Genomic DNA, 27,010 nt, shown 5'->3' on the forward strand with positions numbered 1-27,010 from the left:
ATAATCAGTGTGCGGCTTTCCATAGCAGTATCCCATTTCAAACATAGCCCTACCTGGGGAAAACTTTGATATTCATGATCACTGCACCAAAGATGTTCTGCATTACCTCATACCCAAATTGAAGAACACCGTTGTTCAAAAACATATGGGGGAAGAAAGAAAGTAGATTGTTTTGTGACTCATGTGACGCTCTGTGCTAATAAGAGACTCTTGAAAGATTTCTAAGCACCAGGAATTTGCCTGTGGTTTTTGCTCCATTAAATACCAATTTTGATTGATCACCAGTTCAGGTTTCAGTGAACTGTGAGAGTCGGGAAACTGGCAAACATTCTGTGATGATATGATTTTGACAAAGCAGGCTTTCTTGTTTGGATACTTTCATCAAGTTGCAGGTCTCTTCCAAGGAGCTCCCTATGACTTACTCCATTGTGATGGGACTAATGTGATAGCAACTGCTTGCAGTTTAGAAGCCTGGCAGGGAAAAGCCAGACTTGTCTCTATTAATCAATAGCCATTTTGAGTGGAGAGCTTATGTTCTTATGGGGAAACGTTGGGTTGAAGAGTCATCGTGGAAGGAGCTGGGGATCTTTGGGGAGATACTAGGTAGCCTTATACTTTCTGAGTTCATTACAAACCAAACTCCAGGTCTGAACATCAGCAGATTTGGTGGTACTGTCTGTACTCAGATGCAGATCTGCATTTTGTAAACAACCTCTGTTTTCATGCTGGGCTGCACCAAAATTCTGCATCTGAACACACCTCAACTTGAGAGTGGTTGAAATCCAGATCCTAAATTTGCCTCTCTCTTCAAAATGGGTTGTCGCTATTTTTTGGTGTCACAACCAATTCCTATGGTGTTAGAGACCCCTGAATCTGGAAAGGGTCAGATGAGCTGAGCCTGATTTAGCTTCTCCAGTATTCATTCATGGTTACATGGGTTCACCTGGGGCTTGCTGTTTCTTTGGGAACAAGCAGTGAGACTACAGGCCACAATGAACATGCCTCCTGCCTTGCCCTGTGTGATTTTTATCTAGGAAGCATAGTTCAGACTCATAGAATCCTAGAATATCAGGGTTGGAAGGGACCTCAGGAGGTCATCTACTCCAACCCCCTGCTCAAAGCAGGACCAATTCCCAACTAAATCATCTCAGACAGGGCTTTGTCAAGCCTGACCTTAAAAACCTCTAAGGAAGGAGATTCTACCATCTCACTAGGTAACCCATTCCAGTGCTTCACCACCCTCCTAGTGAAAAAGTTTTTCCTTCTTTCCAACCTAAACCTCCCCCTCTGCAACTTGAGACTATTACTCCTTGTTCTGTCATCTTCTACCACTGAGAACAGTCTAGATCCATCCTCTTTGGAACCCCCTTTCAGGTAGTTGAAAGCAGCTATTAAATTCCCTCTCATTCTTCTCTTCTGCAGACTAAACAATCCCAGTTCCCTCAGCCTCTCCTCATAAGTCATGTGTTCCAGCCCCCTAATCATTTTTGTTGCCCTCCACTGGACTCTTTCCAATTTTTCCACATCCTTCTTGTAGTGTGGGGCCCCAAACTGGACACAGTACTCCAGATGAGGTCTCACACCAATGTTGAATAGAGGGGAATGATCATGTCCCTTGATCTGCTGGCAATGCCCCTACTTATACAGCCCAAAATGCCGTTAGCCTTCTTGGCAACAAGGGCACACTGTTGACTCATATTCAGCTTCTTGTCCACTGTAACCTCTAGGTCCTTTTCTGCAGAACTGCTGCCTAGCCATTCGGTCCCTAGTCTGTAACAGTGAATGGGATTCTTCCGTCCTAAGTGCAGGACTCTGCACTTGTCCTTGTTGAACCTCATCAGGTTTCTTTTGGCCCAATCCTCTAATTTGTCTAGGTCCCTCTGTATCCTATCCCTACCTTCCAGCGTATCTACTACTCCTCCCAGTTTAGTGTCATCTGCAAACTTGCTGAGAGTGCAGTTCACACCATCCTCCAGATAGTTCAATATCTTCATTAATAAAACTGGCCCCAGGACCAACCCTTGGGGCACTCCACTTGATACCGGCTGCCAACTAGACATGGAGCCATTGATCACTACCCGTTGAGCCCGACGATCTAGCCAGCTTTCTATCCACCTTATAGTCCAATCATCCAGCCCATACTTCTTTAACTTGCCTGCCAAGGAATAACACATCCACTGCTTTCCCCACATCCACAGAGCCGGTTATCTCCTCATAGAAGGCAATTAGGTTAGTCAGGCATGACTTGCCCTTGGTGAATCCATGCTGACTGTTCCTGATCACTTTCCTCTCCTCTAAGTGCTTCAGAATTGATTCCTGGAGGACCTGCTTCATGATTATTCCAGGGACTGAGGTGAGGCTGACTGGCCTGTAGTTCCCCGGATCCTTCTCCTTCCCTTTTTTAAAGATGGGCACTACATTAGCCTTTTCCCAGTCATCCGGGACCTCTCCCGATCGCCATAACTCATAGCTGTATTGCTGTTCACTGCAAATCCAAACTCCCTGCTGCTGATGCAGACTAGCAGATGGATCTTAAAGGTCTTCTTCCCTTGGAAAAGCTACTTGCAAAATCAGAGAAAAAGCCAAGGAATTTCACTTAACTTCAGTACAAAACACTTGTTTAGCCGATGGATTCCAGGCCAAATTCTGTCCTCGTTTACACTTGTGCAAGCACACAGACAAAGGTGTAACTGAAAGCAGAAGGTCTAGGCTCCATTCCAGTTCCACCACAGTCTTTCTGTGTGACCTTGAGCAAACTGCTTAGGATAAGGAAGAGGAGCTAAGGTGGTTTTGAATCACCTTTGTGCCGTCTCAGATCTGGGCTGTTTGTGGAGGGCAATGAGGTCCTTGGAGTAACTTAGCTGTGGAGGGCTCAGCAGCCTGTTCCCAGCTACCTACAGACAGCAGTGCTTCCTGGAATCCCTGTGAAGCTACGCACTGCAGCCCTTCCTCTTTCTGCCACTGAGATGCCCTTCCTGGCTTTGGTCCGGGCTCTGGTACATCTGCTATACCTGGGGCTTGTGGCAGAGGTCTCATAGGGCAGTACAAGCTGCCTTGAACAAAGTTTGTGCCATGGAGACTTCTTCCTAGCCAGATATAGACCTTTAGCGCTGCTGCAGGACTGTACAGGGGCTGTCCTGGAGGGGAGAATCCCTCCCTTAATCTCTCTGGGCCACAGTTCTCCATCTGTGAAATGCAGATAATAGTGCTTCCTTTCTGTCTTGTCTTCCGACACTGGCTTGCTAGAATCTCTGCATTTCCGAAAGTATTTAGGTGCCTCCTAAAGATGCAGATAATCAAAGTGCTCTGTTGATTTCCATGGGAATTAGGCACCTAATCTGCTTAGGCACTTTTTTAAAACCCTGCTAGGCCCCTATGTGTATCTTTAGGCACCTAAATGCCTTTGTAAATCTGACTACTTATTTTGAAAATGTTGGCCTGGATGACTTCCTCAAGTATTTAATAGTCCATTTGATGTCTATAATTACCCCTTTCTCTTAGTATAGCTTGGAAATGGGTCCCACATTCCACTGAGCACTTCCATTTCATTCTCTTCTGTGCTGATTACTTTTTCATAAGATGCATTTTGAGTTTGAGCTAGGATCCATTCCCTTTCAGATGTGCTCTTTATATCCTTTCAGTGTCCAAGGCCTTGGCATAGGGTTCCTTACATATTGTTTATCCAATGTTATTGAGTAGCTTGCCAGGATCCAAAGAGCTGAAGAAGCAGGAATACTTTCTTTTGTCAGGTTGTTCTTGTAGTGCTATAACAGAAGACACAACAAATAAATATTAAGGGCTTCTCCCATTATTGGAAATTAAATAATTTGAAATCCATCATTTCTAGCTACTGAAAACAATTACTACACCTTCTCTTCTTAATTACCTCTTACATACTAGAATCACATTCTCCAGTGTCTTCTTTTCCAGTCTCTCCATACTTATTTCCTTTAATCTGCCATCATAGTTCTGCCTTTTTATGACAAACTTTATGCATGGGATGCTGTCTCCATCCCAGTTTACAAACTCACCACCCTCTCTTCATTCAAGTCACCCCTAAAATCTCGCTTCTTTTCTGATGCCACAACAAGTGACTTAGGGAATTATTAATTTTTAGATATATTTTTATAACTATATTTTAATGTCTTGTAAAGCACCCTCCCTGATCTCTCTGTCCATAGAAGGTTCAAAGCTATATGCAGAATTCTAGCTGTTATCTAATCAATGCTGTGTAGTATTTTGAAAACTGTCAATGAGGTTTAGGCTCTTGCATGCCTAAGGACTGGTCTACGCTGGGGGTGGGGGTGGGTGGGAATCGATCTAAGTTACGCAACTTCAGCTACATGAATAACGTAGTTGAAGTCGACATACTTAGATCTACTCACCGCGGTGTCTTCACTGTGGTAAGTTGACTGCTGATGCTCCCTCGTCGACTCCGCCTGCGCCTCTTGCTCCGGTGGAGTACTGGAGTCGATGGGAGATCGATCGGCGGTTGATTTATCACATCTAGTGAAGACGCAATAAATCGACCCCTGATGGATTGATCGCTCTGGAAGTAAGTGTAGACATGCCCTAAATAACTTTTGAAAGTGAGACTTAGACAATGTCTATGCTACAAAATTATGTTGATCTAACTTATGTCTACATACAGCCACCGCAGTTATTAAATCTCGTGTGTGTGTGTGCGCACATTTAGCTCCTTGTGTCAGCAGCGCGTGTCCTCACCAGGAGCGCTTGTATCAATTGTACACCTCTACCCCGATATAATGCGACCCAATACAACACAAATTTGGATATAACATGGTAAAGCAGCGCTCCGGGGGTGCGGGGCTGCGCACTCCGGCAGATGAAAGCAAGTTTGATATAACGCGGTTCCATCTATAATGAGGTAAGATTTTTTTTTTTTGGCTCTCGAGGACAGCGTTATATCAGGATAGAGGTGTATTGTCAGTGGGGGGAATTGGGCGACAGCTGCCGAAGGCCAGAAATGGTCGACATAAGCAACACAATGTGTATGCTGACACTATGTCGACCTAATTACATTGACCGTGACTCTACGGTGCTCAGGGAGGTGGTGCTGCTAAATCAGAGTAGAGAGGGACTTACATTGGTGGGAACCAAATTTAAATGAAGACACTTTCAGAGCTAGGTCAATGTAAAGCAGCTTATGTTGACCAGACCATAGGCTCCTTAGTCACATGGGCACTTTTGAAAATTTTAGCCAGGAACTGCTTCCTTTATTTGATATGAGGCACTCAGCCCCTCACAGTACTGGGTAAAGGGAAACTCAGCAACATAAACCTGATTTGTGAAATCGCCCATCTTGATCTGCTGTATTCAACAATAAGGATTACAGGAGATCAAGTTAGACTTGACAATAGTATGTTGTTCCTATTTTCTGGCAGATATTCTGGTCATATGACCAAATAGATAATATGTCTAGCAGCCACCAATCATTCTAAGCATCTTGAACACCTGCCTCTACAATATAATGGAACTTGTTTTTATTTTTTATTTTTTGGTACAATACAGAGAGAGAGAGGTTTTGAAAATCCAGATTACAATAAGCACATGGTCTTTATAACTGTGGAGTTTGTATAACTGTATCATACCTCCCCCAGCGAAGGAGGGGTTAATTCATCTGATAACCCTCTTGCCTTTTAATTAGTTACTAGCTTGTAAAATCTCATTGGCATCATTCTTCTCCGCCCCTTCCAGGATCTTAGACACACTTACTTGTGCTGATCCTCCCTAGTGTCTTGGATAATGTGGCTTTCATGATGCATTCCTTTTCCCATCTGCTCTGACAATAGAAAAGAAAGATTGAACCCTTAGGGCTGAATTCTGACTTTTTTTTTTTCCTCTACTGACTCATGTGTCCCTTCTTCACTGCCGCCCATGGCAGATCTTATGTTTGTTTCAGTAGTTGTGCACTCTGTATGATTTTTCTCTTGATCAGACCCACCCTGATTGCCCACTCCCCATGCTGAAAACATGATGGGAAGGGTATGCTGAAATGGATAGAGGACTTGGACTGGAGCATTAATTACATGATCATGATTATTCCATGTTCTTGATTGAAGAAGGCTGGGGAGATGTGCCCAAATTGCATCATTCCCCTCTTTCTTCAGGTCCCCGGGATGTCGTCTTGGGGTTCTGCAGGGATTTTGGAGGGTGAAGCTAGGCAGGGTTGGGAGCGGAGTCTGGGGATGGTCTATCAGCTATCACCCCCTTCAAACCTGTGGAAATTCTCTTGGGATTTTACCAGGGATATTAATGTTGCTCCTTAAACATTCCTTGTCTCTGTCTTCTACCTGCCACAAAGAGGGAAAAGACCAGGAATTGCCAGGTGACCGTTGACACCAGGAGCTTAGTAGGCACAGAATTTAGTGCAGAGGTGCCCCCTGGATTTCACACCCAGATCCACTTAGGTCCAAGGACATCCATAGAGTTAAACAGCCACATGCCTCTCTCCTCGTTTGTGACAGTTAGAAACGCCTAGCTTTCTACCCAGAAAGACATTCTGGATAAAACTTTAGAATTGCTTTGTAATGCAGGTGTACAAAGGATTTATTACGGGGGTGTTTTTGATGGCTTCTACATGGAAAGTAACTGCTATTCTCTCCACTGGGCCCTAAAAAAACTTAATGGCCTTTTGGAGAAAGCACTTGGAACCCAGTTCAAGAAACCATTATCTAAGTCAGTGGATGATTCTTACTATGCGTCTCTGTTACCCTTATTGAAACAAAAAACTGTGTTTTCTTCTTGGCTCTGCTACTGACTTGGCATGCGCTCTTGGACAAATCACTTAACTGCTCTGTGCCTCAGTTTCCCCTTTCTGTAAAGTTGGTATAACACCTACCACACTGGAGTGTTGTGATGCTTAATTAAATACCACCTGTAAAAGTGCCTGGGTATCTTTTGTATGTAGCATGCCATAAAAGTCTGTAAAGAGTTGTTAATATGATGATTCATGTTGTTTCTAAGTGGAAACAATTGGCTCAAAGGGAAAAAGTGATAGGATTGTAGGGATAACATGAACCCAGGAGACAGGAGTGTTGCAGTTCTCATCACCAGTTTATCAGGGCCAGTGATTTTTATATCGTAGCCTGAGCTGGGATTTGCTATTTTCTTTTTGTTTAAATCTTTAGTGGGGTTTTTAAAAAAACTTGTTCTATTCAGACTTGATTGTAAGCTGCCTTTTTGTGCTATGTTTGTACATAGGGTGACCAGATGTCCGGATTTTATAAGGACAGTCCCGATTTTGGGGGCTTTTTCTTATATAGGCTCCTATTATCCCCCAACCCATCCCGATTTTTTTTACACTTGCTATCTGGTCACCCTATTTGTACAGCACCTTGCACAGTGGGGTCCTGGACCATGACTGGGGCTCCTATAGGTGACTGTAATACATGTAGTTAATAATAATAATAATTAATAATAAACTCTTAGGGATGGGAGAAGGAGGTTCTGTGCCTGGACGACTTTTGGTGTTGGGCTGTGGTAGCTGATTTTGCCAGTTTATGGAATTCCCATCCATCCATCTATCTCACCTTTCAATTATATGGAAGAAACCAAAACAAACTCAAACAACGCTAAAGCGAACCCCTTGCAGTGCATCCCATTGGCTTGCTGGTAGGATCCACTTCTAGCATAACCAGCTTCTTTTACAAGTTGGACAGCATCAAACCATTGCTTTTTGACCACATCTAATGCTTTCCATGAATAAAGCAGGAAAACTCTCCCCAGCAGCTCAGTAGCCGTTTCCATAACCAGCGGTTTAAATCATTCTAATTGTTTTTACAAAACCAATCTGTGCGGGCAGATAAATAGATAAAGTATGTTGGTGCTTTTCAAAAATGCCGTAGATATGTTGCTGATGCTTTTCTATCAGTTAATTTTCATAAAAGGTCATTAATGATGTGCGCACTGAACCAGAGGCCCTGGATTAGAGAGTGAAAGTATTTCTGAGTGAATGACGAGCAATGCTCAGGGGTCAGCACATTACAGAATGATTCTCTTTAATTATTTACATCCCTCTATCTATTGTATAGCAGGCTTTGGACCCGGCTGCAAGGAATTTCTGCCTCCCTTTTACTAATCTGAAGGTCCTGTTTTGTTGCCCAGGAACCAAATTAATTTAAATAAAGCTTGTCTAAAACAATAACTTCTTCCTACTTCTTTTGATCAAAAAAGACCAATGCAGTCTTTCTGTATTAGAGCAATTCTACATGACCTTGAATAAAGAGTTCTACAAGATATAAGTAAATCCTGGTGGATACATTCTGTTAATATCCTTTGAGTATAAATCACATACTTTGGCATAATGATGTAGGTAGGTAGAACAAAATTGTCAACTGCATTGTCAGCATCAACAATGAAATAGTTCAGATTCTTGCTTTATCCCCAAAACTTTCCACTCGCTGCATCTGCAGCAACTTATAGCATTAAAGGCCAGTTGGCATTAACGTCTAAGACTCCATTATCTGGGGTTATCATCTTGGCTGTTTAAGTACTTAAAATACGTTTTGTCAGTGTGATGTTGATGCTAATTGCTGTTGGAATACCTGTAGGATAAGATGGATATACCAACCACCACATTCGTACTTATATATGCTAGTCTGGTCCTGGTGTAAAATACAATATGGGCTCAGTTGCTGTTGGATTCTTTCATCTAATTTAAGAAAAAAGGCACTAAATTAGCTAGAAGGACAATGATTAGGGTAAAAAAAATATATATTTTTCATAGTGGGTTCCAAATTTTTTTGGCCATTATTGGCATAATTTTGGTTACTTTTTTTAAACAGAAGGTAATTGGAATTGTTGACAATACAAGTTTTCTTACATAAATAACAGTAGAGAGAGCACCAGAGAGAAAAGATAAGAAAATAACTCAAAATGCCTCAACGTTGCTTTATGAGTTATTGCAAGGATACAGAAAAAACTAATGAAATAAATTGTGAGTAACATTGAATATATATAATGTGTGTAAAGAAAATTATAAGGCTATATGCCTCAAATGTCTGTCATTGTGACATTAGAAAAATTAAACCAAGAAAGATCCTGTATAGAAGCTTTGTGACTGAAGCCAGTATATATATTTCACCATCACTATAGTTTCATAAAGAAATACCTGCTCCAGTAAGATATAATTTTAAATACTGAAAATGTTGCAAGATTTTTTTAAGCAGTCTGTTTTGCTCAATGATGCAAGTGCTATTAATAATAACAAGCTATATGTACTCATGATTTGGAGATAAACCTACAATAATACATACCTTTTGCATTTAATACAATGGACTCCAAAAATACTTAAACTTAATGCAAAAAGGCTTTTCAGTGATACTGCAGGAAATTGCCATATCTGTTACATTTACACCTGCCATCTTCTGAAGAACTCTCGTATCAACTGCCTCCAGACTTCTGATGTCTGTTTCATTTAATGCAGCTGCTTCCAGGTCATAGAATAAAACTGTTAATACACTGGTTTGATAAATTTTTAGTAATGTTTTTACCAGTCCATAATTTCATCAGTTTCTGTGCAGCACTTTTAGCTAAAGCACATCTCCTTTTTACCTCATTCTTGATGGAATTGTCATTGATCAAGATTCCTAAATACACATGGACCATTACTAATACTTCTTAACATGTTTGATTTTCCCCCGACCCCTTCCTGGTTTCAAATAGTCAGATACAAATCTGTGTCAAAATAGCAATAAGGACACATCTTAAACCTACAATAGAAGAGGAAGGAAACTTGGAGAATATGTGGCCGGTATATACTTTAAACATCCCCAATCATCATCTTATCTCCATCATTAACCTTAAGCATCCATTTTCTCCTGTTGATGTCCAACTGCTCATATCCTTCTGCATTTTTAATGACTCCTCCATCCATCCTCAGTCACTCTTGACACTCTTTCTTCTGTTAAATATCTCACGCACCAAGGTGTTTCTCCTGCGGAAGAGGAGCATCCTCAAACACAAACCCACCACCTCTGAGACAAGAAGTGAGAGAGAACTCCCATATGCCTCTGTTGTTTGTACTTTGGCATCATTCTTGATCAATGAACTCTCCTCTTTCCACTCTCCTGGGTCTGTAGGTCTGCTTAACACTATCTTAGCAACATAGCTCATGTGCACCATGGCCTTGGCCTCCTCCCCTCCGTACTGGAATCCTCATCCAGGCCTTCATCTCCTCTTATTTTGTCCACTTCAGTTCGCTCATCCCATCAGTCTTCACCATGTCCCAGCTCACTAGACTCTAGGATGCACAGACAGTTGCTGCACAGATTCTCACAGGTACAAAGAAGCTCAGTGACATCACCTGTTCTTCATATAATGTCAATTGCTCCCCATATGCTTCAAGAACCTGTATAAAATTAACCTCATTTTGAAACCACTCATGGATTGGCTCCAGACTCCTTCATGGATCTTGTCTGTTTCTACTGCTCTTCTTTGTTCCTGTGCTTATCTAGAGCTGCCGTCTTCTATGTTCTTTCAGAGTCTCAATGTTGGTACCAAAACCTCTGCAGTTCTTCCCAGATGGAACAGCCTTCCAGTATTCTCTACTTCATTTACTACATCTTGAAGTCAACAAATGAGTAGGGAGCACATTTTCAAAAGAGCTTACATAACATAGGAGCACAATTCCCAATGGCTTTCAATGAGACTTGTGTTTGTAAGTCACTTAGGCCCAGAAGTGGTGTGCCAAGTCTTCATTTATTCACTCTAATTTAAGGTTTGTCATGCCAGTAATATATTTTAATGTTTTCAGAAGGTCTCTTTCTATAAGTCTATAATATATAACTAAACTATTGTTATATGTAAAGTAAATAAGGTTTTAAAAATGTTTAAAAGCTTCATTTTAAAATTAAATTAAAAGGCAGAGACCCCCACCCCCTCGGACCGGTGGCCAGGAACTGGCCAGTATGAGTGCCACTGAAAATCAGCTCGCGTGCCGCCTTCGGCACGTGTGCCATAGGTTGCCTGCTGCTGGCCTAACTCAAATCTGATCCTGTTATGTACTGAGCCTCCTTGACGACCGTTGACTTCAAGGGAAGCACCATGTAGGAGGTGCTGAGTACCTCACAATATCGGACCCTCAGACACACCACTGATCTGAATTCCCATGGAAGCAAATAGAAAGACATCTGTGGCAGCTGGATCAAGCCCCATTACAGTAAAAGCCAATGTAGGGTATATCTAAACTGCAATCCAAGGCGTGACTGCAGCATGGGTAGACATACAGGTGCTAGTTTTACCCGCATGGCTAAAAATAGCAGTGTAAATGTGGCAGCATAGGCTTAGTGTGGGCTACACGAGCATGCTGAGGTCAGTAGGTCTGTACTCCCCTTCCTTGCTGGGGCTGAAGCCTGTGCCCCCACCCCTACACTTCTTTGCTTCGCTAGTGTGGGGAAAGCAAGAGCGATTACGTCTACTTGTGCACTCTGAGATGTGATTGCAGCACTGTCGACAGACCCTGAGAAAAGAGACATTCGGCCTTGGAGCTTTGTAAACTCTGCCATGCTTTCACCAAGTAAATATAATTAAAAATCAATAACATAGCCTGCTTCTGAAGCTCATTTCTGGAAGCTTGTTAACTCAGTATTATCATTCTCCTCCCCCATGTAATTCCTTTCTCTCTCTCTCTCTCCCCTCTTTAGTTATAAATGAATGCATTTTGTAAAAGGACAATGGAAAATAAAAATAGATGGTGGGTCTTCCCCTCGGAGAAGACTGATGGGTACAAAGCATCTGTGTAAGTGTTTAATGTGTCAGTTTCCTTTCCAGGCCATCGTTTTGTTGCTGGCGAGGGACTGCAGTGTGATCATGGTTACTGCTGCTTTATTGAAAGGGACCCTGTGAACGTTCACCCTGGGAAAATGCGATCGGTGCCTATGCTTCCCTTTCATTAGCATCTGCTCACGTGTCCAAAGGCAGCAGCCATTCTTGGCATGCATTCCCCTTTTTCCTTCCAAACTGGCCACTTCCTCGTCAGAGACTCCAGTCCGAATAAAACAAGCCCCTGGAATGATCTCAGTGCACCATATGAGGTCATCAAAGGAAATTAATAGATTACTACGTACCAGAGATGATGATTGATTGATTCAGACCCATAGAAACAAGAGATTGAAAATAGCTATGTGGTTCTCTCATCTACCCTTTGCCAGTGCTAGATTGTTCCTTATAGCAGTCAGACCCGTATCCTTTGGGCCATCATACCAATTCATGAGTCTTTGACGGGGAGATTATCAAAGGGGAGTTAGCCAGTGCCTTTGCAAATCTTCTTGGAACTGTATAAAACAGAGGCTCTACCCGCTAGATGATACCATGTAATCCAGCTAGTGCTATTTAGGGAAGGAATGGAAGTTGGGTAGGGACCTGATTTCAGGCCTCGGCACAGAGGCAGATCATTACACTAGGTGGAGGAAGCCTCTCTTACAGTACCAGTGTGGCATGCATCATCTCCATTAGGAACCACTGATGTCTAGTGGGTGAAATTCCTCCAAGGTCTAGGCACTATGTAAGCCTGAAGGTTTAAATGCCATTTAAATGGTGCACTGGCCTCAGGCTGGCCCTCTGCCAAGGCGTGAATTTGTGCCGTTCATGGAGAATACTCATGCTGAGCTATCAGATTACAGATTAATTGGTTTACTTTTGGGCTAGGTTTATGCTATGTTTTTCACTACACTGTACCTTTTATACTCCGTGAAAAACAGAACTCAATATTGCGGCAAGGTTTGAGTTCGGAGCGCTACACTCATCAGTGGCAATGTCTTTTCAGTCTGTGATGTCATGTTGATCCAAGATCACAAGGGAATTCTGTTGAGTGGGGAAAAAAAAATCCAAAGATCTCCAATATATGATGCTGCAGAAGGAGACTGCCCAAGCAATAGATCCCACTCAGTGAATGGTCACACTCTACATCCCCAGCCAGCCCAGTCTTTCCTGCATGGATCCTAACCCTAGAGCGAGGCCTCTTGGAAAAGGCATGCAGTACGGTGCAGTGTTGGTGTGTGACAGTGTTTCACATGGAGAGGATGAGATCTCTGTGTGGAGGGTCCGTATGAATGAATGTGTGTAGCTGGGGGACAGGATCTAGCCTAAAGGGAGGTCTGTCTCATAGTAAATAACTAACAGGCAAGGTAGGATGGTCTTTTTGTTGAAGCACAGGGCTGAGAGTTAGGACATCTGGGTTCTTTCCCCAGCTCTGCTCCAGAACTGCCTTTGCCATCTCCGGCAGGTTGCTTTACCATTCTGTGTCTCAGTTCTCCATCTATCATGGGGATTGCCAGGCGGTCTGCAGTGGCTTACAAACAGGGGTGCTGACCTCAGTGCAGACTGCTACAAATCAGGGTATGGACCCCAAAGTGATTGTGTGTTCTGTAATTAGATTCACCGATCAAGTGTGAACTTCTCAAGCACTACAATAGCTGTGCCATGGAGACATGGACAGGGCCGGCTCTACAGTTTTCGCCACCCCAAGCAGCGTGCCGAATTGCCGCTGCGGGCGGTGGGGGCAGTCCGTGTGCCCTTAGGGCGGGAGGCACGTTTCCGCTGTGGCGGCAATTTGGCGGCAGCTTCTCTGTTTAGCTGAAGCCGCCGCGGAAACGCGCCTGCCGCCCTAAGGGCACACGGACTGCCCCCGCGGTGACAATTCGGCACGCTGCTGGGGGGCAAAACAAGGGGGACTGCTGCCCCTTGCAGATTGCTGCCCCAAGCACCAGCTTGGAATGCTGGTGCCTGGAGCCGGCCCTGGCCATAGACAGTCCCCTTGGGCATTCTGGTCTATCCTGCCACCCAGGCAAGCCTGCCTTTGCTATAGGCAGTTCCTTACACCAAAAATTACAACAATATTTAGGTTACTCCCAGTCCCAAAGGACTACTTACCCCATATCAATTGCACCTTAAATCTCTCACCAAAGACAACACTTGTAGCCAATCCTATATTAAACTGACTAAAGTTTTATTAACCAGGGAAAAGAAATGTGTTATTTACAAGGTTAAAGAAGGGGTGTGTGTGTGTGTGTGTGTGTGTGCACGCACGTGCACACACACACACACACACACACACACACGTTAATTAGTATTTGGTTCCAAAAGGTAATAGAAGCAGCTGTAATGTGCATATGTCCTTCAGGGCTAACTGAAGCTAAGCAGCTTGGGGATCTCTTGCTTGTGCTTAGAAATGTTGCGACTTCCAAATTCCAAGTAGCACGGTGCTACAGATCCTTCTGGTCAGGAATTTTATTCCCTTCTTCTAGAGTTCAGACTGTGATGGGCTGATGGTTTGTGCACGCCCCCTCTTCATGAGTGTGGAGGGAGCAATCAACAAAATCTTTTGTTTCCTGACGTTCCACAATGGTTTGTCTGGTGTTTATAGGCATTCTTTTGTTGGGCAGGAGATGACACCTCATGTGGTATACTAGTATTTCACACTTGGTAATGCTTCTCTCCAGACTGGGGGGGTTTCCAGTTTCACAGCAAAAACTTTTATAGTTACAAAGCATACACTTAAATATTTACCTTTATAACATGGGATACTGACATTATAAGTGAGATTAATGCAGGCAGCAACTCACAAGCATTTCATAAAGTCCAAACACTAAGCACATGTCTATAACTCTAATGCCTATTTTAACAATGCTAACATCCACTTGAGCCAGACTGGTTTCCAGCTATTCATTTGTCAGTGCTCAGTGAGGCCTAGGGGCCTTGGCATGAGCTGGTAGCTGGTCTGCTAGTGTCACAGGGATAATACTTCCCTACTGTACCAGGGATGTTGCAAGGCTACATTCATTAATACTTATTAAAGTGTTTTGATGTCCTCAGAGGGACAGTGCTAGAGAAGTAATTATTTATTAATTAACTCATTGAAGCTGTGGTCAGCAATATTACCTGTATTTCTTCTTTCCTGAGTGTTTAATTCAGGCATTGAACACTTATTTTGAATCTTAGAAAGTAATTACTGAGTTGAAGGGTCATCTGGAGGTGATGGGTGTTTGGTATTTGAATGAAACATGCATAAAAGGAGAACTGCAGGTAATATTTCTTCCAGAGACAGAAACTTGGTGTCCTGGTACCTTTGTCAATGGCAGGGGTGTCTAACCTCGCAGCCACACTAAGTTCCTATTTGGGTAGCTCAATGGGATACAGTACTAGTCTTCATTTCCTGCTCTCTTTGGTTGTATACTGTTGATATGAGGTGTTAAATGGTGGCCACATTGCAATAGGGAGGTGACTGCATTTCAGTGGTGAAGTGACCCCTATGTTTCAAAGCACTGTGTGATGCAATGCACTACATAAATGCAGGATAGAGATGGTAGTAGAGTATTCTCTAATCTTCAAGCAGTTAGGGCCTGATCCACATCCCATTGAACTATATGGACTGATTGTACATTGACTTCAGTAGGTGTTGGATCGGGCCTTTATTGAACAACTGTATGGTATGGGCTAGTACTGAGAGGCATTTTAAGCATTTGCTGCTCTAGTTAGAGGTAAAACATTCAATAAGTCTCTAAGGAAATGGATACGCTGCAGCTGGAAGCGTGTCTCCCAGCCCAGGTCGAGAGACAACTTGAGCCGAGCTAGCATGTAGCACCCTATGGGTGCTGCGGCATGGGCAGTGACACAGGCTCGCCTCCTGAGGACAAGCCTGCCTGACCCCCTGGGTCTGTGCCGCTGCCCAGGCGACCACTTCCCCGCCACTATTTTCAGTGCGCTAGCTTGAGCAGAGCTGGGACGTGGCTGTGTAGCTGGGCTGGGAGGCACCCTCCCAGTTGCAGTGTTAGACCTATCCTAAAGGTCCTCCACATTCATCGATAAACGCACACAGGAATCAGTGATGATGCATACCGGGTCCAATCCTCTCCTACGTGGAGGACCAGGACCAAGCCTATGCAACCACTTCAATCCTACTGAAGCTGTGAATTCCACCATAAATGATCTAACTCTACATAATAATAGATGGCTCACGAATGTATATTTTGCATATCGCAACACTAGGGGCCTGATACTCACCTCTGTCTCTCTCCGTGCAAACACCTACCAACACCCATCCCTCTTCCTTATCCTCCTCCCTCTCTCCCTGTGTTGGGCCCCTCTGCAGGTGTAGGGTTAACTAGCTTCAATTTGGAAGTGTCATGCACACATAAGAGAAACAGCATAATCCCAGGCCTTTGCCATTAAGCTTTTCCCGTCTCCTTTTCTTTTGTTAAAGCCAAATGAAACAATGTAATTAGCTTGTTACAATTAAAGTGACTCGACTGGATAAATTGTAATCACCCAGATTGAAGTTAGGCATCCCTGCAGGTCCCGGCCAGCGCAGCTGAGCTGCCTCATTTGCATAATTAAAATATACAAATGATAATGGATTTTGTACTCAATTTCCAGCGGCTGTAAATTCGAGAAACTATGAAATTAGAATAACTGCAATGGAGCCCGCCTTGAGGTAATGAGGATGACAAGTTTTGACAGTAGGGGTGTTTATAACACTAGTTTCTCGCTGCAAAATAAATAAGTACAAAAAAGATTAGACAGCGATATTAGTTAATAGTTCCACGGGCATTGGGAAAAGGAGATAGACTGGTGATTACCTCTGCAAATTTACCCTGCCTTTTTGACAAGCTCTCTCCTAACCTTAGGGGACACCTTTCTCCTGATTATGAGAAATTGAGAATGAATTAAATGCATAAAAAGGGTTGTCACAGATAGACAAACTCAAGCAAAATAAATGAAATTAGTCTTGCCATTTTAGCTTGCAGGAGGAGGGGGAGAACGGGGGAAAGGCTGTGAGAAGGGTTTTAATAATCATGGAAGAAGGAAAAGGAAACAGAGTGTCCTGGCAAGTCGATCTAGGCTGACTTCAGAAAAAAATGCAACTTCCTTGGGATTCAAGGCTAGAGCTAGCCAAACTTTTCACAGCAGACAATGTATTTTGTCTATTCAGCCTTTGGTTCTGTTCAGGAACAGATTGTATTTTCCCACTAATGCATTATTTGTTCAGAATTACTCAATGGCATTTTTAAACCACTGTATTTCAGCCTATGGATTACTTGTAAAATGCTCAGAATGTGAAATGTAAGCTGCTTTGATTGGATACATAAGTCACATGATATTTTTCCGTTCTCTGATTAGGGAGATTCTTGGAGATCGGATTTCTGTTGCAAGTATGATTATGAATTCAAAAATTGTTTTCCATTAATATTCTGCAGTGCTAGCCTACAATTTGGTGTTTCTGACTCTAGCAATTTGTTCCTTAAAAGTATGTCCAGGTCAGTCAAAGCTAATTCATTAAAAGGTATAAACAATTGTTTACAAATAACTTTTTACTGTATTTGTCACAGTCCAGGGCAACTGCACCTGCATTCCCACACCATGGTCCTCCAAGGGCACCCACTCTGGCATTTCAGATGTCACCTCTGTTGGGTGGAGACCTGCGTCTCTCTGTCTCTCCTAACCAGAGTTTTGCAAGGCTGCACAGTTCCTTGTCCACACTGTGATATTCCCAGAAAACCAGACTGCCTAAGAGGAACAACATCTATGCTTTGCTTTTTCTCCAAAGTTTATGAACTGTGGAATTACCACACAGCTCTTTATAAGCAAGCACATTTATTCTTAAAGTGAAAGCATATTAAAACAACCTACATGCATCAAAATAAGCTTACCAGAGATCACCCCCCAACACCAACTAGGGCTCTGGTAGGAGTTAGTCCTTCAAACTCCACAAAAGGCATTTTTCTGTGGTTACAAGTTCATAACCTCAGTTCAGAACTATAACCACAATGAATTAGTTAATATTTCCTTTATACAGCTTGGGGTTTGGGTCTTCAGATTCCTGGAAGAGGTAATAATCAGACAAAGGTCCTCTCCACAGGATTTAGTTTTAGAAGGCTGGGATTTTTCTTTTACTTCCCCCTAGATACTTCCCAGGAAATCCACTTCACACACATTGTACCAAAAGACCATTCTCATCTGCCACATTGATCAAATGACTATAGTGAACAATCAGGCCCATAGTAATACCTAACCTTTGCATTTAATACAATGGACTCCAAAGATATTTAATGCAGTAAGGTTTTTCAAGGATATTGCAGTAAATTGCAATATCTGTGATAGTATTCACCTAGTTGTACCCAGGACATTTACCATAGATAAAAAATAATAGAGATTAACTATTCTTCTTATGCCTTTTCAGTTTGTGGGAAACACGGAGAGAAAATTTTGGACTCAGTCAAAAAAAAGTTGATTTTGATGTTTCTAGATATATGTAAAACAAGAAAGGTAAGATTTCAAGCTATAGCCTTATGATTAACTTGGGGTGCAAAATACACTTGTCACTAATAATATGTTTGTTTTTTGATGGCTATCTGGAGATCAATTAAGAAGATGATTGGTGATATACACACAGAGTCTTTATGAGTTTTATTAATACCATGAGCAATATAAGCAATATCACAGAACTAGAAAAACAAGATAAGCGTAACAGCAGCCTACACCTCATGAATAATCACAAATCCGTGGAGCTGTGGGTTCCCTTTGAGGTGAGATTAAGCATTAAGGTCACCGCTATCCTGAGGTTCAGCTGAGGGTTGGGATTCCCTTCTTATGTACTGTTTCTTACACTTACCTATTTCCAAGACCATATTTGATGAATTCTTGGCCTCTTGTCCCGTATTTGCCATTCCTGCTATCCATTGTTGGGGTTCTAACAATTTGTCGTACACTTTTGCACAGATAGAAGGTTCTCTCTACAAGTGGTTAAGGACGTCTGGCTAAATAAAACCTTTATGCTCCAGACAGTTTATCTACAAGACAGATATTGCTAAATCATCTGAGCCAAGGTTACTTACTATTGTTAACTTTTATTAGTCCTAGTGTGGCCTTACAATACCTATTACTGTCACTAGGCCTCAAACAAAATACTAGGTTTCAGGCTTACTGCAAAGCCCATTTAAAAACAATCTTTATGTTTCTTTGCTTATTCCCAGTCGCATTAGAGGTTTAGTTTCATTTGCACTAACTGAGCAAGCATCTTAACTCTTTCTAAGATATAACTGATTATTTACCTGATCACCTGAGCTCAGGTCAAAGGTCAACAAAGCTGAGTTTGTCAAAATAGGGCACCAGGCATATTTTATCCCACCAAAATGAGTATGGTGGTGGAAGGCATGAGAAGGGAGGTGATATGGCCTAGTAGACAGTATGCTGCATTAGCAGTCAGGAAACTTGGGTTCTAGTCCTCATCTTGTGTATGATTTGGGGTAGTCACTTCAGATTTTTAAAGGTATTTAGGCTTTTCCTCACTCAGTGTTGCAAGGCCTAAGTGATTAGTTTGCTTGTTTTCAAAAGTGACATAGGATCCCAAGTCTCATTGGAGGTCCATGGGATTTGGACTCCTAGGCCTGGTCTACATTAGGACTTTAAATCGAATTTAGCAGCGTTAATTCGAATTAACCGCTCAACCGTCCACACCAGGAAGCCGTTTAATTCGACCTAGAGGGCTCTTTAGTTCGAATTCGGTACTCCACCCCGACGAGGGGAGTAGCGCTAAATTCGACATGGCTATCTCCAATTAGGCTAGGTGTGGATGCAAATTGAACTTAGTAGCTCCGGGAGCTATCCCACAGTGCACCACTCTGTTGACGCTCTGGACAGCAGTCCAAGCTTGGATTCTCTGACCAGCCACACAGGAAACGACCCGGGAAAATTTGAATTCCTTTTCCTGTCTGGGCACTTTGAATCTCATGTCCTGGTTGGACATCGGGGCGAGCTCAGCAGCACCTGCAACGATGCAGAGCTCTCCAGCAGAGGAGTCCATGCAATCCCAGAATAGAAAGAGGTCCCCAGCATGGACAGACCGGGAAGTCCTGGATCTGATCGCTGTGTGGGGCGATGAGTCTGTGCTTTCGGAGCTGCGCTCCAACAAATGGAATGCAAAGACCTACGAGAAGGTCTCCAAAGCCATGGCACTCAGAGGATACAGCCGGGATACAACGCAGTGCCGCATGAAAATCAAGGACCTGAGACAAGGCTACCAAAAAGTCAGAGCGGCAAACGGACGCTCCGGAGCCCAGCCCCAGACATGCCGCTTCTACGAGGCACTGCATGCCATTCTAGGTGGGTCTGCCACCACTGCCCCACCAGTGACCGTGGAGTCTGAGGATGGCATAGTGTCGACGGGCAGTTCCTCGGCGATGTTCGCCGATGGGGAAGATGAGGAAGGGTTTGTGGAGGACGATGCAGGCGACAGCGCTTACAATACCGGTTTCCCTGACAGCCAGGATCTCTTCATCACCCTCACAGAGATCCCCTACCAACCCTCCCCGGCCGTTAACCCGGGCTCAGAATCAGGGGAAGGATCAGTCGGTAAGTGCTATAAACATGGAAATATTTATTTTTTAAAAAACAGGAATAAAAACTATATAAAAAGTTTTCCATATAAAACTATATAAAAAGAAGGTCCACACATATAGGGATGGAACAGAAATCCTCTTGGGACACTTCCACGAAGCTCTCGTAGAAGTGCTCGAAAAGCCTCCGCAGGAGGTTCCTGGGGAGAGGTGCCTTATTTGGTGCTCCGTGGAAGCACACTCTTCCGCGCCAGGCCATCCTAACGTACAGCAGAATCATTGCCTCGACCAGCATGGCAGCATACGGTCCTGGTCTGTGCAGGGATTCTCGCAGCATCCTCTCTCTCTCTCTCTCTCTCTCTCCGAGTGACCCACCTCAGGGTAATCTCGTTCGGCGACTGCTGCATCTAATTAGGGCAATTAGTGTACTGTTACTATTGTGAATGCTTGACTTTTACTTTGCATAGCAATGACCTTCGTTTAACAGCCATGTGTTGGAGGCCGCAGAGGAAAAGCATACAGGGATCTTTCCCGGGCACAGCCGCGAGGGGCTGGAACAGGGTCAGACTTTATGCTTTCCAGATTGCCTTCAGCGGGAGGGCACAGCTATCCATTAACTGTTAAGCAGCCTATAGTGTAGGGCTTACCAGGCCTGGCTGCTACACGGATTCAGCTGTACCGCCCCGCTTGTCTGATCTACTGTGCAAGACCGCAGCCAATGAAAGCGTATTCTGAAATCTCGAACTTGTCCTGAGAGCTCGTGAGACTAGGTGCCCTGTGTGGTCTTGTTCACGGAAACTGAGTAGACTGTGTTCAGTGTTCGCAAACATGTATCTTTTCAAGGAAATCACTTCCTTTTTCCCATCACACAGCTGCGGCTCTTTCACGAACTGCCCCGGCATCCCCCTCACAGAGGCTGGCGCAGATTAGGCGGCGAAAGAAAAAGACTCGGGATGAGATGTTCGCTGAACTGATGGCCTGCTCCAGAGCCGAGGCGGCCGAGCAGAGACAGTGGAGGGAGACCCTATGTCAGCATCAGCGCTCACACAGTGAACGGGAGGACAGGTGGCGGCAGGAAGACCAGCAGGCGACTCAAACGCTGCTTGGGCTAATGAGGGAGCAAACGGACACGCTCCGGCGCCTTGTAGATGTTCTGCAGGACCGCAGGCAGGAGGAGAGAGCCCCCCTGCACTGTATCTGCAACCGCCTTCCCCCGCCACAAAGTCCTGTCCCCCCCTCACCCAAAGTAACAAGAAGGAGGGGCGCTAGGGGCCGTGAAAACTGTCAGTGCACCCCAGCAGAGCGCTCATGTACCACACAGCTCTCATGCCATAAATTTTGAGAAGTGCTTCCCTTCCTGGATCACCCAGTCCCAAATCCAAGTTTCATCCCCCCACTGTGTAGTTGAGTATTAAAAGTAGTTTGTTGTTATTCACTGTTTCCGTCACGTTTTTCTTGTCAGAAGACTTTGTGTGAAGGGGGGGAGGGGATTTTTAATTGCATAGGACAGCCTCCATTACCAGGGTACAGACTTGGGGGCAGGATCAACAGCAGGACACACACAGACTGCAGTCACTAGGCACCAGGGTCAGTCTGTGAGGTGTATGCTGCCCCGGGTCAGTCTCTGAGGTGTATGCTGCCCCAGGGTCCTAGCGCCTGCCATCCACAAATGGCAAGGCAGGCTGCCCTTTCCATGCCCTTCCACCCTAGCCACGAGCCTCTCCGATGCCCTGAGCCCCAGCAAGAGCCCTCATCCACGGACACATACTCACCCTTCCCACACACCCCTCACCCCTTCCTACGCCCCAACCCCCAGCCCAGAGCCTGCATCCAAACTCCATCCCAGAGATGGCACCCCTCACCCCTTCCTGCACACCCACCTGCAACCGTCCTCCCCCCAGAGACCGCTGTAGGAGCAGGAGCCTGTCATTCCTCTAGTGTAGAAGCGGTCTGTACATCAGTGCACACCGTACCCACCACAGTCTGCGTCCATGTTTCAACCCTTGAACAGGAATTCATAATTAAAGAAAACTTTGTTAATAATCAGTGTTCCATTAAATTTATTTTAAAACGTGTGTTGGAAGGGGGGAAACCTGGAGAACGGGGTATGTAACCGCAGATCGAAGTCAACAGTCTCTGAAACAGGCTCAGGTTCAGCTTCTCTGTAAATCAAGTGGACAGTCATAGGTTACCCTGCTCTCCGAGGAACATAGCTTTCAAAGCCTCCCGGATGCACAGCGCTTCCCGCTGGGATCTTCTATCGGCACGGCTGTCTGGCTGAGCGTAATCAGCAGCCAGGCGATTTGCCTCAACCTCCCATCCCGCCATAAAGGTCTCCCCCTTGCTCTCACAGAGATTGTGGAGCACACAGCAAGCAGCAATAACAACGGGGATATTTTTTTCGCTGAGGTCCGAGCGAGTCAGTAAGCTCTGCCATCTCCCCTTGAGACGTCCGAAAGCACACTCCACCACCATTCTGCACTTGCTCAGCCGGTAGTTGAAGAGTTCCTTCTCACTGTCCAAGGCGCCTGTATAGGGCTTCATGAGCCAGGGCATTAGCGGGTAGGCTGGGTCCCCGAGGATCACTGTAGGCATCTGCACATCCCCAACCGTTATTTTGTGGTCCGGGAAGAAAGTACCTGCCTGGAGGCGTTTAAACAGACCAGAGTTCCTGAACACACGCGCGTCATGAACCTTGCCCGGCCACCCGATGTAGATGTTGGTAAAACGTCCCCTATGGTCCACCAGTGCTTGCAGCACCATAGAAAAGTAGCCCTTTCGGTTAATGTACTGGCTGGCCTGGTGGGCTGGTCCCAGGATAGGGATGTGAGTCCCATCTATAGCCCCACCGCAGTTTGGGAATCCCATCGTGGCGAAGCCATCTCTGACGACCTGGACGTTTCCTAGAGTCACTACCTTTGAGAGCAGTTGCTCAACGATTGCGTGGGCTACTTGAATAACAGCAAGCCCTACGGTAGATTTGCCCATGCCAAAGTGGTTCGCTACTGACCGGTAGCTGTCTGGCGTTGCAAGTTTCCAGAGGGCTATGGCCACTCGCTTCTGCACAGTCAGGGCTGCTCGCATCTGGGTGTCCTGGCGCTTCAGGGCAGGGGACAGCAAGTCACAGAGTTCAAGGAAAGTGCCCTTACGCATCCTGAAGTTTCGCAGCCACTGTGATTCATCCCAGACCTGCAGCACTATGCGGTCCCACCAGTCCGTGCTTGTTTCCCGGGCCCAGAATCGCCGTTCCACACCATGAACTTGACCCATTGCCACCATGATCTCCACTGCGCGGCGTACCCTGCTTTGTGAGAGGTCTGCGTCACTCTGTGACTTCCTGTCCTCACCGCGCTGCCGGAGCCTCCTCGCCCGATTTCTCAGCAGCTGACTGTGGAAGAGGTGGACGATAAGGTGCGAGGAGTTGACAACGGCCATAAGTGCAGCGATGATCGCAGCGGGCTCCATGCTCGCAGTGCTGTGGCGTCCACGCTGTAACCGACCAGAGAAGGGCGCGAACAGATTTCCCGCCGGCGCTTTCAGGGAGGGAGGGCGTGATTGACGGTTCAATGACGACAGTTACCCAAAACCACCCTCGACACATTTTTCCCCCAGGAGGCATTGGGGGCTCTACCCAGCATTCCAATGGGCAGCGGGGACTGTGGGAACTGTGGGATAGCTTCCCACAGTGCACCGCTTCCAAATTCGACGCTGGCCCCATTACTGTGGACTCAGACAGTCGAATTAGTGTATTTAGTGTGGATACACAAATTCGACTTCATAAGGTCGATTCCACAAATTCGAGTTAAGTAGATTCGAAATAGTCTTGTAGTGTAGACGTACCCTTAGTCCCATTGTCTTTCAGCGAGAGCTAGGCTCCTACGTCACTTCTGAAAATGAGACACGGCTGTCTAAATCACTTAGGCCTGGCAACGCTGAGCGGAACAACATCAAAATGCCTTTACAAATCTGGACCTTCACCTCTATGGGCCCTCTTGTGCCATTTGTCTCTCCTGTCTATTTATTTAGACTGTATGCCCTTCAGGGCAGAGACTCTCACAATGTATTTGTACAGCTCCTAACAGAATGGGACCTCAGTCTCAGCTGGGGTATCCAGCAGCTACCATAATACAAATAACGATAGATAGACAGATAAAAATTTTTTAATCCTTGTCCTCACCAAAATCTATAAATATCTAACACCCAGATTCTATCACCTTCCTAACGGTTAATAAAAACCTTATTCTATAAGTAGTCCCACTGAAATATCTTGGTGATTTACCTTATCTGTAGACTGTAGCTGATTAAACAACTTGTAATTAACTAATCTTCTTATTGTTGGTTTAACTATCAATGTTCTAATGCATGGCAGCACCTTTTAGTGTATAATTTCAAAACCATATAGATAAAATGGGGTGTGTGTGTGTGTGTGTGTGTGTGTGTATATATAATATATATATATATATATATATATATATATATATATATATATATATATAAAAAAAGAAACAATAGAAATGAAGCTTGCTTCATCTAAAGCCAGATGCAAAACTGCGTAAAGAAAGATCTCACTGCTGGCAAAACCTTCGAAAAATAAATGAAGCTCATGTTTTCACAGGTCTGCCAAAAAGCAAAAACAATTTTTGTGTGCGTGTTTTTGTTCTCATCTTGAACATTTTGAATGAAAATCAAGGGTGGTTTCCTTTCCTTTGCACCTGCATTCTCCTAGAGTGAAAATTGGCTATTTCCTCTCTTTTAGCTGTATGTCCAGCTCCAGACATATTAAAAAGAAAAGGCCTTTAAAAAGAAAACCGGAATTGTGACCAGTATTCCACAGCTTTTGTTGCATTACATAGGTCTAGTCTCTCACATAGGTCTAGTCTCTCACATAGGTAAGCACATGTTTCTTTTACAAACTTTAATGAAGTTACCTGTGTGCACCAAGGGGAGAATAAAGATATGGGCCTGAATTCTCAGTAACACCACTCTGTTACTACAAAGGGGCCAGACAGTGGGCGTAAATCTCATCTAAACCCACTGTAGGGACCTTTTACACTGTTAGAGTGGTGTAAATGAGAATCAAGCCCATTGACACAGTAACGGAGAGAGTTTTTCAAAGTCCATGGGAAGCTGGGCAGGATACTTTTTTCCAAGAGATTGCAACAGATGTAAAACCCTATGGCAATTCTATATAGCCACGCCAATCTGGATTGTGCTGCTTAGGCTCCTAGCTTCCCTGTGAAACTAACGGGTCATACAAAATAGTATGATTAATTATGATTTAATAATAAGTACTGCTCATGTACATCTTGAATTAAAGAAATTGAGGGTCCATTCTCCACCCCCAAGACCTGCAGGGCCATCATCATAATTTATTATTATTAATGATTATTATTTGTGTTGCAGTACCCCCTAGGAGCCCCAGTCATGGAGCAAGGTGCCATGGTGCTAGATGCAAAGAGATGATCCCTGTCCCCAAGCGCTTACCAGGTGGTGGGAAGGCATTTCCCAATACAAGGAGCCTATAGATTTCTTGTGGGGGTTGGGGAGAGATGCTACGTGAGCCCTCCTCCCCCAGCCCTTCCCCTAGTGTGGCAGGGAGGAGGAGGAGGAGGAGATGAATGCTTTGCACATGTGCAGTGGGAGTCTGTTCCAAGTATAAAGTGCAGCATGCAGTGGTGGGGACGAGACAGGCTGAAGCTAAGAGTGGGAAAAGGTGGACAAAAGGAGCAGTCAGGCACGAGGCTGGGGAGGAGAGTTTTCGGCATGGGACGGGTAAGAGAGTGGAGATGCAGCAGGAATTGTGATGGGCCCTGAAGGTGAGGATGAGGAACGGAGAAGCCTGTGAAGAGAGCCGTCGGTTGAACTGGTGGGAGAAAATGCTGAATTTAGGAGACCTCTTTGTAAACAGTCCTACATTTGATTGGCACTACCAAGGAGTTGCCTGCATTATTTTTTTTTCTGATTACTGCATGTTCCCTTTTCTTGTCTACATCTGCAGAATTAAATCAGTGGGAGGTTTTGTCCCTATAAACGTTGTCTTGCTTAGCCGTCTGCTCCCTCAGAATCTGCTCCTGGGTCTAAGGAGGGTCTCCAGGCAATGATAGAATCAGCGTGTCTCTCTCCTTTTCCCAGGCTTAGTGTGTTCTCAGCTCAGGTACAGGCGTCATTTGCATTTTGTGGTATGTTTTGCAGCAGCTTGTTATAGTATTATCTGTTAAAGAATGTATTTTTAATGTGTTTTATAGAGTACTTTATAAATTAGTTATTAAAGAATGTACCTGCAGCTAGTGATCACTTAATAAATATTAATAAAGCAATTACAAATGAGGCCATCATTAAAAGTGTTACAGTGTACCCAAGGTGGATATCTAGAAAGAAGTACAATGTATACTGCTGGCTGCTGAAAAGTTGTGAGGGCTTGTGGGTAAAAGACTTGGGAGTTACCTGTTTATTTCTCTGATGTATGTAGCTTATATCTGTTAAGACTTGTCTTCTGTGTATTGAACCTTTAAATAAAGAGACATTCCCTTCCCAAACTGCCATTTTGGGTTCTGATGCAACCTGCTAGAGAGGAGATAGTCACACTACGTGCTCTCTTCGGGAGACTTTACTTTGTTCTTTCTTGTTTTGCTGTCTTTTTATATAAGACAAAAGTC

At 44.4% G+C, this 27,010-nt stretch overlaps 1 long non-coding RNA gene across 2 annotated transcripts in view; it reads left to right on the forward strand.

Moving 5' to 3' along the window:
* Positions 1-26,788, forward strand: part of LOC123372190 — a 29,956-nt gene extending 3,168 nt beyond the window's left edge. Inside the window, exons 1-4 of one of the 2 annotated variants that reach the window (XR_006580164.1) lie at positions 17,139-17,276; positions 18,200-18,285; positions 25,111-25,243; positions 25,758-26,788. This is a non-coding gene — a long non-coding RNA (uncharacterized LOC123372190). Of the gene's footprint in view, positions 1-17,138; positions 17,277-18,199; positions 18,286-25,110; positions 25,244-25,757 lie in introns of those variants that run through there. The other variant, XR_006580165.1, reaches the window with a different exon arrangement.
* Positions 26,789-27,010: the final 222 nt, after the last annotated feature.

The sequence above is a fragment of the Mauremys mutica genome, chromosome 6 (genome assembly GCF_020497125.1).
Source record: "Mauremys mutica isolate MM-2020 ecotype Southern chromosome 6, ASM2049712v1, whole genome shotgun sequence".
Taxonomy (NCBI): domain Eukaryota; kingdom Metazoa; phylum Chordata; order Testudines; family Geoemydidae; genus Mauremys; species Mauremys mutica.